Source organism: Eucyclogobius newberryi, unplaced genomic scaffold (assembly GCF_026437365.1).
Source record: "Eucyclogobius newberryi isolate DKJ021-1_F unplaced genomic scaffold, fEucNew1.0.hap1 SCAF_20, whole genome shotgun sequence".
In the NCBI taxonomy this organism is placed as follows: domain Eukaryota; kingdom Metazoa; phylum Chordata; class Actinopteri; order Gobiiformes; family Gobiidae; genus Eucyclogobius; species Eucyclogobius newberryi.
The window spans coordinates 22,504,435-22,517,710 of NW_027315835.1; the positions used below are offsets into that span (position 1 = coordinate 22,504,435).

Here is a 13,276-nt window from a genome sequence, read left to right on the forward strand (position 1 = left end):
CTAAGTTTCATTAAGCTCTTATACAGACGCACCACAAAAGACCATTTACTGCACTAATGGTAGCCACCATTTCACTTCTAATGTTGCTTTACTTTTCCACTCAAACACCGTCAATATCTTTATTTCAAGTGGCTGTTACTGTGCAAATAGGCATCAGTAATTCTCTAGTGCCAACAGTTTCCCCCCAGTCTTCAGCCAGGACAAACCCGAGTGTGAAAGCTCCCATTTATCACGGGCACCGCAGGGCGACGGGCCCAGCTACAGTCTGGGTGGGTCGGGGTCGCGAGCTGGAAACGGGTGGAGCGGTGTACCAGACAGGGCAGGACGCCAAATGTGGTGGGCAAGAGTGGCCAATGCAGAGAGAGAGCCAAGATTGTACTTCTGTGTTTATCAGCAATTATATTATTCCAACGTATCAGTTACATTAAGGTGAGCCACTACAGGCAAAACTAACTCCTACTATTTTTATTTTTTGTGGTCAGTTTACCCCTCCAACATAAGCTTTTGCCTGAAAACATCAACATTGTCATATCTATTGGACACTATTTTGACAGATCATAACATTTGTTGATTCAAAGATTGACGTAAAAGTTTAACTCCAAAAAATGTGGTGAAATAAAGTTTCGTTAAGATCTAATGAACTCAAAAAGGAAACAAGATGGCCAAAATCTCCTCTGCAAATCAAATATGTCAACAAAATGAAGCCAGAAATTTAAACCTGGCTTAACTTTTCAGATAAATATGTGTAGTTTTTACACATTAATGGCTTTTTTTTTTGTATATGAAAACACATGATTAAAAAAAGAAACAAATATAAGGTTGCATTCACACTTAAACATTCACCACATCAAACTTGGGACTAAACAAGGACTAAACTGGAAACTGAATATGGTCTAGATCAGGTTTAAAAAAGGAATGAACCAAACCTAGTGGAAGAAAAACTCTGAGAAACATTTCAAACTGACTTATCTAAATGTACGATTGTTTTCCAAGTCACTTGCAGTGTCTTTCCTGTTCAAACATGTTTGCATTTCAAGATGAAATGTCTGTTCTTGGTCTTGGATTTTATCAAATACATCTCCCAAAAAAATGAGACTTATACTCTGGAACGACTTATACTGCGGAAAACAGGGTAACTAAAGAAATACAGAAAAATAAATAAAATGTTGAATCATGGTGTATTATGTACTTATAACAAGTAGCTTCTGTTTACAATGTAAGAACACTTAAATACTTAGGCTTAGACAGTAACTAAAAGATATGACTTAAATGTGTTTTTATCTCTTTAACATTGCATCTTGTTGATATTAAAGGTGGTATGGACGATTTTTTTTCAGCTATTTTTTTTATCATATTTCCTCGTGGCGTGGATAAATCATTTGTCCTGCCACGTATCAATCATGAAACGCACCTACCGCTCACCTGCAGCTGCGTGCGGTTCGTCCCCACGTTTCCGCATGCCTAAGTGCATGGATCTATCATAATATAGTTCCCTCAGTGTACGGGGCAAAATGAAGACGGAGAAAGACAGTTCGAGCTGACGCAGAAGTGGACAGAAATCTACGGGAGACGAGCGATGTGATGCGATCCGTTGCGCTAATAAACAAACGCACGTGTGTGTTGTATCAGTCCGCACGGGGGAGTACGCATGCGCACTTCCACCTGCGTTCTCAAATCGCCAAAAAATCGTCCATACCGCCTTTAAATTAAAAAAAAAATTAAGAGAATTTTCTTTTATCATGTCATCTGACAAGTTTACCAATCACACTGTAATATTGTTTAATGTTGTGGCAGTATGGCCTGCGGGCAGACCATGCCACTTCCTATTCGCTAATCATTAGGGCCGTTGGCCAATAAAATGTTGTTCCGTTTTGTCATTCATCCTCTGACCTACGCACTTCCTGGGTCTGGGTGTTGCTCCACGTACCTCCGCTCTCCAGGTAGTAGTTGTCCCTTTTGCTAATGCGATTCGATCGTGTAGTTTTACTCATAAAATGGTTTCTGTGGTTTAGTGCCGTGGCCTGTCACCTGGCGCCGCTTTGTTAACGCTCCGATGTGATCTCTGCTGACTCAGGATTGTTGTGGTCTCGCTGTCATAGCCCCACAACGCGTGGTCCCGGGCAGCTAACGTGGTACGTCCTGTGCGTGATATCCCGGGAGCCTAGTGTTCAGGTTAGCGTTAACCAGGTCTCTTTTCAGATGTAACCTAAACTCTCTGGAGCGGCGGTGTGCGCTGGAGCCATTGCCTTGCCTTGCCCTCTGTTGATATGATCTGTGCCCTGTGTTGTCCAGATCCACTGGACTCTTAAAAGACTATACATCCACGCATAAAGAACTGATACAAACTGTGTTGTTACCTAAGCCTGTGTTAAAGTATTTATTAATTTAATAGCCTGTTAAATAAATTACATGTGAAACTGGAATCTGCCTCTGTATAATCAAGAACGAATCTGTGTGTCCTTTTAGTTAGTTTCCGGGTGTAAGCCCGGTGGCGTTGTTGGTTTTATTTTCTTTGTTTTTATTTAATGTAAATTAGTTTAAAACATTTATAGTACCACCCGAATTACACAATGTCAACCACTTGTCAATGTCAATCACTTCTAAAATAATTTCTTACCTAAATCTTTTTTTTAGTTAATTTAGTTTGAGTCCCGCAATTCAAACCTATAGATAGCTTTGAATGATGTGTTTGAAAAGAGGGGACGGATGAGCAGAGGGGCAAAGAGGAGGTAGACTTTGGGAAGTGGACTCGAACAGAGAAAAAGCAGACAGAGGAACCGGGATAACAGGAACTGGCCCATTGAGTTTTATGTCATCTGGCTGCGTGTCTGCTCCATTTGCGGTTGTGTCCAGCATTCCTCTGCACACCACCACGAGCCACATGAAGCCCAGTCGCACTGAAAAGCAGGTGCACAGAAGACGCTCTAGCTCTGACTTTAACAGGTTTCCATGCCCATTTGGACCCAGCTAAACATCCATAGAAAGTATTGTGGTGGTAAGATTTATGCTAGATCTCTTTACTCCACTTTTATGACTAAGATTCTATCCACCCACCATTTGACAACTATACAGCTAACTACATGCAGTTTATGTCAGAACGTAATAGTAGAAAGTAATTTCAGTGAAGAAATCGAATTGACTCATTTAAATTAAGTGCATTTTGTTGCTTTTGATGGAGTTGGAGATGTTAATCGCTAACTTAGGTTCAGGAGTGGGACCACGCCTCAACCTCTACTCCACTAGTAAACACGCCCCACTCTCATTACCCAGAAGCCCTATTTATAAGGCCTATTCACAGCATATCTTGTCTTCTCAGCTCTCTCGACCCCACCTTCCCACCCCATGTCTCTATCATCTTCACCTTAACACATCACCATCTACGGAGGGGGGGTTCTGAATCGGCTGGGCTGATTACCCAAGACAGAGCCCTTATCCTGAGTCTCTACCCAGCCCACTCTCGTGCTCGTCGATCTCCATTGTCGAGCTCCATTGTCGAGCTCCATTGTCGAGCTCCATCGTCGAGCTCCATCGTCGAGCTCCATCGTCGAGCTCCATCGTCGAGCTCCATCGTCGTTATTGTCAATAAATATTCTTTCATACTCCGTTGTGGCGTGGTCCCTGCTAGTGAATTTCCAGATGCATTGCTTGATTTGCCTGGGATTTTCCACATTGTATTATTTTTTGTTTTTTATGAGATAAAACAAGAGACAGAGAGGAGACAAGAAGGTTTAACTAGTAGTAGGTCCGATTTATTGTGATAGTGATTTGTTTCCTGTTTCTCAACGTCCATTAATATTTGAGTCTAGTTCTTGATAGTTTCCTCCATTTCTTTGTACTCACCTGTTTCCCTGCTGCCAGATGTACTGTATTTTCTTCAAAGTCATAGATACGTAGTTTTAAAGTCAAGTTTAAATTAGACAATAATTCACAGTATGACTTTAGATGTAACAATTTCCATGGAGACAAGCAGGTGTTTAAAGGTTTTGTTACCAACATTTTACATGGATTTTTTACTAAAAGTGTACGTACGGACAAAACACAAACTTCCATAAACCTCCTCAAACTTTTTACCCGTCTGCACGCAAAGTTCCACGTTCTTGGACTTTTGGACATTTCATATATCACAAATTGAATGTGGAAAATCATACATAACACATAACATCTTTGCTCGTACGTACGCTTTATGAACAAGAGCACGTGAGAAGTCATCCTCGGTCACAGTGAAAAAAAAAGGTATTTTTGAGCAATGAAAACACTTAAATAATGTCCATCCATCTATCCATTTTCTGCCGCTTTATCCGGGGCCGGGTCGCGGGGGCAGCAGTCTGAGCAGGGACTCCCAGACTTTCTCCTCCCCAGACACTTCCTCCAACTCCTCCGGGGGGATCCCGAGGCGTTCCCAGGCCAGCCAAGAGACATAGTCTCTCCAGCGTGTCCTGGGTCTTCCCCGGGGGCCTCTTCCCGGTGGGACATGCCTGAAACACCTCCCGAGGGAGGCGCCCAGGAGGCATCCGGAACAGATGCCCGAGCCACCTCAGCTGACTCCTCTCGACGTGGAGGAGCAGCGGCTCTACTCCGAGCTCCCCCCGTGTGGCCGAGCTCCTCACCTTATCTCTAAGGGAGCGCCCAGCCACACGGCGGAGGAAACTCATTTTGACCGCTTGTATCCGCGATCTTGTTCTTTCGGTCACTACCCAAAGCTCATGACCATAGGTGAGGGCAGGAACGTAGACCGACCGGTAAATAGAGAGCTTTGCCTTTCGGCTCAGCTCCCTCTTTACCACAACGGTCCGATGCAGCGACTGCATCACTGCAGCCTCTGCACCGATCCGCCTGTCGATCTCACGCTCCATCCTTCCCTCACTCGTGAACAAGACCCCGAGATACTTGAACTCCTCCACTTGGGGCAAGGACTCCCCACCCACCTTGAAGAGGGCAAGCCACCTTTTTCCGGTCGAGAACCATGGCCTCGGATTTGGAGGTGCTGATTCTCATCCCAGCCGCTTCACACTCGGCTGCAAACCGTCCCAGTGCATGTTGCAGGTCCGGGTTTGATGGAGCCATCAGGACAACATCGTCTGCAAACAGCAGAGATGTGATCCTGTGGTCCCCAAACCGGACACCCTCCGACCCCTGACTGCGCCTAGAAATTCTGTCATTCATAAAAGACAGAACCGGTGACAAAGGGCAGCCCTGGCGGAGTCCAACATGCACTGGGAACAGGTCTGACTTACTGCCGGCAATGCGAACACAGCTCCTGCTCCGGTCATACAGGGACCGGACAGCCCTGAGCAAAGGGCCCCGGACCCCGTACTCCCGGACCACCCCCCAAAGGACACCCCGAGGGACACGGTCGAAAGCCTTCTCCAGATCCACAAAGCACATGTGGACTGGTTGGGCAAACGCCCATGAACCCTCGAGCACCCGATGGAGGGTATAGAGCTGGTTCAGTGTTCCACGACCGGGACGAAAACCACTCTGCTCCTCCTGAATCCGAGGTTCGACTATCGGTCGGATTCTCCTCTCAGGTACCTTGGAATAGACCTTATCCGGGAGGCTGAGGAGTGTGATCCCTCTGTCTGCTAAATAATGTCTGGATGTATAAATGTAAATGTAATGCCAACATTCAAGACAAAGCAATAACATTTCCATGAAGACAAGCATGTGATGTAGCATAAATACTATAACTCTCTGATGAATAAAAATGGATGCAAAATACAAAAGAACCAGATATCACAGTTTGCTCACTTTGCACCAATCCTGCAACAAACCATTTGAAATGCTTCCACACAACCAGCGGGCGACCACAGCGGTCACAAAACGAGGCAGAGGAAACCAAAAAGAAAAAGTGTCATGTAGAAATCCCACAGCCAGGAAACATGGCATAATAAAACTTCCATAGTGTGTGTTTTGTGCTCTCGTGCTCTGGCCTGTTATTCTTGCCTTCCAGTCTAATTGATGTGATCTTCCAGCAGCCAGTCGGCCCGGGAGTCAGTGGTGCCACCAGAAGGAGTGGTGGCAATGCCCTTTTAGCTGTCGCCACCGTTGGACTGCCCGGCTGCCCTACCCACCAACGGGACTGGGAAAACACTGAACACAAACAGTGAGGGTGTAATCAGGCCTGCAAGGCTTGTACGCCGGCGTAGGGTAAATATGGAGCGTACTGTAATGAGCATGTGATTGTGTGTGTGTTTGCCAACCCAGTCATATGGAACTAAATGGGCATACATAGGGTTATGATGGGAAACGATGGCTTTAGTGGCTTGGCAGCTCGACTTCAGGAGTTGGAAGGAAAATGGCAGAGTGGGAAATGTAGCATGGAATGGAAACATGTACGCTCCATAATTCATGAGGATGCAAAGCTGAGGCGCTTCATAAATCACTTTCTAACTTTTACTTTTTCACAAAATTAGTTTGACATGTATTTGTTAGACTAGGGGTTTCCCCAACTTTTCAAACCAAGACAACCAAGCAGACTTACTAATTCCACTGCAGTATTCAAGCGTCTCATTGTGTTTAATCAGGTTTAATGGTGTTTATTTGAATAGTTTGTTGTGTTATTGGACCTAATTTCACTAAAATATACTGTACTAAATTGTTGATAACAAGATTGACAATATTAGATCAGTAACTAATTGAATGAAATCTAATAAATTGAATGAATTATAATGAACTAGTTCCGTGTTTCACGTTTTTAAGACTAACAGACACTTAAAAACAGACATTACAATACAATCAAATAAAAATAATAATTTAAAAGATACATTCAAAGAAGAAAAATGCAAATAAAATCATTTCAGTCACATGCACAACTAAATAAACTCTTTTATGCCTAGATTAGAACATTATCAGAGTAGAGGCCTGTCTCACATCTTCAACTGAATCTTTTTCCACGATGGAACACTCCTGGACGATGAGCGATTACACCCACTCATCTTCAAGAAGACTGTTGCTGCTTACCCTGATTCCCCATTTTAGTCCTGACTCTGGGCACCAGCAGGAGGCCGGTCCCTGAGGTCCTCAGAGTCCGAGATGGTTCATATGGCACTAACATGTCCGAGATGTAGTTTGGTGCTAGGCCATGGAGAGACTTGTACACAAGCAGAGCTGCTTTAAAGTCTATTCTCTGAGCCACAGGAGCTAGTGCAGAGACCTGAGAACAGGACTAATGTGTCAGTACTTCCTGGTTCAGGTCAGGACCTGAGCTGTAGTGAGTATCCATCCATAGAGCTGATAAATAAGGCCAGTACTAAACCTCCCAGAGGACCAATCACATGTCTCCAGTGATTCAGCCCGGCAGCAGCAGGTGCTTTGAGCTTGAGTTATTGTGCGTGTTTTATTACTATAAGTTCAAGTTCACACTATGAGTTGAAATTCCTTCCTTTTTGACTCTTTATTCATCCTTAATGCCTTCTCTTCCTGCCCCTGACACTTCCTGTTCCTTTTTTAGGCCATCCCACACAGCCGACCTTTGGACTCCCCACATATTAGACTTGTAGGCCCATCATCGCCTGGCGGCTTTAGGACATCTTAATAAAGAAGCGTTGGATGAAAGAGGCCTTGTACCCAGGGAAGATGAATTAGAGGGAAGAAAGGGACAGGACCTCCCCTTCCTTTGGCCCATTCATGAGCAGAGTCACAGGTCGCCTTCAGAGGTGACACTGAGCGGGAGCGGAAAATGCGTGGGTTAATCATAAATAAGTCATTTAGGGGCGCATATAAGACGTTTTATCTCTCTGGATGTTGATATAGCATAAAGACATTTTACAAATCAGACATGTGTTGAATGTTTCGAAGCATTGTGCCTGAATTTACTAATGACAATTCAAACTATGTAAGCATTGCGGTTTTATACTTTTCAAACTATGCGTGAGGATATGTTAGTTGAAGGTAAATTAACTCTTTATTGTGTATTTTCATAGCAACGTCATTTAACTAGCATAAAAAGGCTTTAAAGGCTTAATGAATGGACATCCCAAACATTTTCAAACCATAGCACCGGTATATGTTTGATTTGCTACTAGAGACTCTGTGAAGAACCGAAAGTTTTGCCCGTGCTTATCTTGCAACCTTCACATAATTACCCAGATTGTGCCAGACTGAAGCCTGCTGTAAACATTATGGCATCTGACTCCCATTAAAATGCAGGAGCAGCGGTAGCAGGCACTCCCGGCCGTGCAGGTTCCTATGTGTCCGTGATGAAGCGCTATACATCATGAAGTACTTTGCAGCTGCTAATTAACAACCAGACGCTTTGGTTTCTGCTTTAGAAAATATACAAATTAGAAAAACATTTCCACTTGTTCAGGGGCAAGACGGACCTGATGGGAACAGGCTCAAGATTAGTCATTGAGACACAATTCTGCTTATAAAAGAATATTTTCACATTTTAATATTTCTACGCGTTACTCATTGAACACTTGTGAAGCTTGAAGAAAAATCCTCACAACTCGAAACGCCAACACATCATTCATTCTTCTTTTCAGACTGAGCACTGAGCAGCTGTTATGAGTAACGCTACATAAAACTCGGCTCCTGGCTCCAAGAACGAGGCCTCTGACTGGCTATAAGAAGAGATGACTAATTAAAAACACAGAGCGTGCATATAATTAATGGGTCCATTAGGTCAGGGTAATCTCCAAAATCCAGAATTAACAAACTGTGTGAAGGCAGACATGGAGGTGATTAACAGTGTGGCCATGTTGGCTCTAATTAAGTTCACAACCACAGTCACAACCAGATTCGCTGAGCATATGTCAGTGTTTGAACAGCCTGAGTTTGGACGGGGAGATCGCATGTGGAAAGACCATGGCACGGGAATGCAGTTCTTTTAGTTCTAGTGCTTTAACAATATGTCAGTGTAATCTTAAGGCTGCAAAAAATCAATCGATTAATCATCACTAATTGATTATTCAAATAATTGTCAACTAATTTAGCAATCAAATAATCATTAACTGGTCTATACATAGGTTTCTAAACATGGCATGAGCTGAGAAAATACGTTTTATGACTTAAATCAAGTCGCAATTGCCTGAAATGAAACGTTTGTCCATATATTTACTCCACTAGGATCTTCAAACAGCTTCACTTCAAAGCTTAATCTGGGTTAAATTTAGTAAAATCTTTGGTCTGAAGGGTGGAGCTAACTACACTGAAACTAGGGTGCGTTCACAATGCATTTTGATTCAAATCAGGATTCGTTTGCCTGGCTTGTTCGGTTCGTTAGCGTAATTATGACGCAATGGAACTCTGACCCGGACCAAAGACGCAAACTCCGGTCCGGTTGGAAAGGTCAGTCTCTGTCCGATTGAATCAAACTCTGCTGCGATTTGTCTGAATTGTGAACGCAAACAAACCATAGAGCGGAACAAAAACAGGGGAAAAGAGAGGGGAGAGGCACCCAGCAAACGACAGAGGGCTGGAATCAAAATCACGACGCAATGCGGTAACAATAACACATGTGCAACGCCCCTATCCACTACACCACTGGCATGTACCTTTTGTTATCCTTTTTATTTAATAATGCCAATGTCCTTGTTATTGTGGTCTTATTGTATATGTTTTTGAGTCGTATAATCCAGATTATAATGATTATCAAAATACAGCTACAGTTAACTTTTATAGTTGACCAATCACAATTAGTCGATTATTTGTTGCAGCCCAAAAATTTAGTGCCTTAAAGAAATGTAGTTTGTTGCGTTCTGGATTTTTGCCCCCGCCTATATTGATATTATACTAACGTTTGTGATATTTTGTGCACATCTAGTGTAAAATGTTGAAGGTAAGATCATCACCACAACTACTCATCCAAATAAATAAAATTCAAATACACAGAAGATATTATTTAAGTCCAGGCTTAAAACGTTCCTCTTCGAAATCGCTTATGGTCAGACTAGTTAGGAACAGAAACATAAACCCACAGCTTTAGCTACGCTGCCCTAGGAGTAACTATGCTGGGGGAAGTATGACAGCTTGAGCACTATCCTCTTCTTCTTCTGACTACTTATGCTATCAAACAATATTTATTTTTTGATTCCACTTGCAAACTGTTCACCGCCTTCTTTTCTTTCTCTCACTCCTGAGGACCTGTGGACCCAGATGCCCCTCCCCTGGTGAAGTGGTCCCTGCCCTGTGTGGACGGTCCCTCATCTGCCTGAGGAGTGGGTCCAGCTCGCCCCCGACGGTCCCTCATCTGCCTGAAGAGTGGGTCCAGCTCGACTCCGACGGTCCCTCATCTGCCTGAAGAGTGGGCCCAGCTCGCCTCCGACGGTCCCTCATCTGCCTGAAGAGTGGGTCCAGTTCGCCTCAGACGGTCCCTCATCTGCCTGAAGAGTGGGTCCAGCTCGACTCAGACGGTCCCTCATCTGCCTGAAGAGTGGGTCCAGTTCGCCTCAGACGGTCCCTCATCTGCCTGAAGAGTGGGTCCAGCTCGACTCAGACGGTCCCTCATCTGCCTGAAGAGTGGGTCCAGCTCCAGTCTCCCTCGTGTCCGTCTGTCCGTCTGTGAGAGTCGGATCTCTCCTTCACTGGAACTCCTCCAGGTTTCTACGCTTTTTTCCCAAAGAGGTTTTTTTGTAGTTTTTCCTGGCCGAGAAGGAGAGTCTAAGGACAGAGGACCCTGGGACATCGTCCCTCGCCACCACAGACATTGTCTGACTCCATCGCCACCACAGACATTGTCTGACTCCATCGCCACCACAGACATTGTTGATTCATTTCTCCCTGTGGCCCTCAGAGGCAACTGTTGTTGTGATTTTGGGCCTTACAAAAATAAATTGATTTGATTTGATTTGATTAAAATACTTCAGAGCAAATAAATGAAACAAGTAACGCGAACTCTGAAATCGCACTTTTCCTCCTGACTTAATGTATTCCGACGGAGGTACTTTTGTCTTATCACGAACATCTGCTTGTGTTTTCAGAGGAGATTCTGATAGTGCGGCCCAAACAGTTCCCAGTAGATCTCCTGCTGTGTGAGGAGCTGCTTTCATCTCTGCGCCTCATTATTCCCCTCCACCAGGCCCAGGAAGCAGGTATGATGCAACAGTGGGAAGTCGGCTTAATCATTGTCCTTTTTTGTTGAGCATGTGTCAGAGTGTGAGACAAAACGCACCTTAAACTTTTCCCCTATTGATCTGTACAGTAGCTGCACATACATGATCACACGTCATGGCATCATCAGAGACCATTTTAAGCGTTTTTCCCAACGTAAATATTGTATTTTGCTGCTTAAGCACATGCATCTTTCGCATTTGAAAATGTTTATATTTGTTAACTGTGTGCGCAATAATTATATTGTTTATTGCATTGTATGGTTGCTATTCAAATGTATCAGTATATTTATAATAGGTCTACTTGCATTTATGCAACACGGAGCAGTGACAGCAGATCAAGCCAGATATTGGCCTTTATTCTTGCATCTGCAGCGACATGTAACCGTCTGCAGCGCTCCTTTAGACTGAGTGGGATGTCCTGGGCCCACTTCTTTGGCAGTTTTGAAAAACATTACATGAACACATTAATCGCTGATGCTGAATCAGTAAAACAGCACTTTCAGGAGTCAATATAAAAAGTAAGTGAAATGTGCCTATGTCGCAGACGTCTTTGTGTAGTGGCGGCTGGTGGTGCAAAATATAGGGGGGGCTATTTTACTTTTTATTTTTTAAATGTCCAAAATTGAACTATGACTACAGAGGCAGATACCATTTGTGAGAAAATACATTTGACATAAAATTTTACACTTTATAAAATATCAGATTGTAAAGAGCAAAACAACAATCTCAGTGATACTGTACCATATAGTGCATAATATTACTACATTAAGATGAATAAAAACACAACATACTACATACTTACTACATACATACTTAAAGCTTTAGCGTTAGCCTTATCCAGGTAATAAAAAAATTAAAAAAACACTCCTCTTTGGTGTGTGTTGTTGTCAAGGTAACGGAGTTTCACATGTCTCCATCACATGTCTCGGCTTGGATTTACATGAAATCAGCCACTTTCAACACAAATATAGTTTTATATTCACAGCCAGCAAACAGTCGAGAAGCTCATTCTGAATCGTTTTGGACGTACCTTTTGTACACATACGTCTGTAGATGCAGTTTTAAGACGTAAACACGGAAAACAAAGTGGATGGCACTTCCGCGTATGGCGCACGCACATGTCTGTGTCTCTAGTGTAAACAGCGTAGCTTCGTGGCGTAACTACTACGTTAAAATGGGCGGTGGAGAAAGCGCCCAGGGGCGCTTTTCAAACTGCCCCACGGGTGCGTAGAAAAGTGATGCAGGCTGCGCCACGCAGCAGACCACACAGACAAAGTATCATATATAGATGAATATGTATATATATATGATTCTTTTACACATTTAAACTAATGAGAAATATGATAATTCTGAACAAATTCTATTTTTTTTAAACACACAAAGAATGTATGTATTTGGCTGATTGACAGGGGGGGCGGCGCCCTTAATGGACCAGCCACTGCTGCTGATAATTCAAAACATATAGCTCTAAGATAGCTCTTCAGGCTTTGCTCAATCTAAAAGTAGCTTGTGAGCCAAAAAAGTTGGGGACCACTGGTCTAGACTAAATCATTTTGTCAGAACTTATTATTTAGCTTATTATTTAGAAAAGAAAACCATACCTCACATCATATTTAGATCAGGGCCTTCCAAAAATAATACCGTAAGCTTTGTAATATGGCCATTTATAGCGGCTGGGGAAAGAAACATGGATTTTTCAATAACCTGAGTAAGTGGGCTCATATCGAGGCTAAATTTGGTTTAGGATGGAAACGAGGAGCACAATGGAGTTTAAGGTGAAGCAGAGGTTATTCAGTAAGGGGGTGCTTGTTATTCCTGCAGGGACTGGGGGACTTATAGGCTGTTGGTGAGTGGGCACTGACAGCCCCGTAGACTGACACTCAAGCACTTCCCAGGGGACATAGCAGGACAACATGCTACATGCTGTGTATGTAAACCACACAGGTCTCGTCGTATACTTCTATATGCTTTATTGAACTGCTCAGGAAGAAAAGTTTAGAAAAGTTATCACAGAAATTCGAAAACATTATTGAGATTTTTCACCCCTATTTTGAAAGGGTTACCTTCACTTAAAATTATCTAATACAACTTGAATATTATGTATCTGCTGCATTGTTTTTTTGTACTACTTTACATATAAGTTATAATGATACATAATGTGAAATACCAATGCTAACTTTATATAGATCTGTAGACCAGCTCTGCTCACACGACCCAAGCGG

General features: G+C 43.2%; 1 long non-coding RNA gene across 1 annotated transcript; it reads left to right on the forward strand.

The window, feature by feature from the left end:
* The first annotated feature begins 1,883 nt into the window (after positions 1-1,883).
* Positions 1,884-2,242, forward strand: LOC140369102 (uncharacterized). Its single transcript, XR_011928220.1, has 3 exons — positions 1,884-1,940; positions 2,013-2,132; positions 2,200-2,242. It is a non-coding gene; the product is annotated as an uncharacterized lncRNA (long non-coding RNA).
* Positions 2,243-13,276: the final 11,034 nt, after the last annotated feature.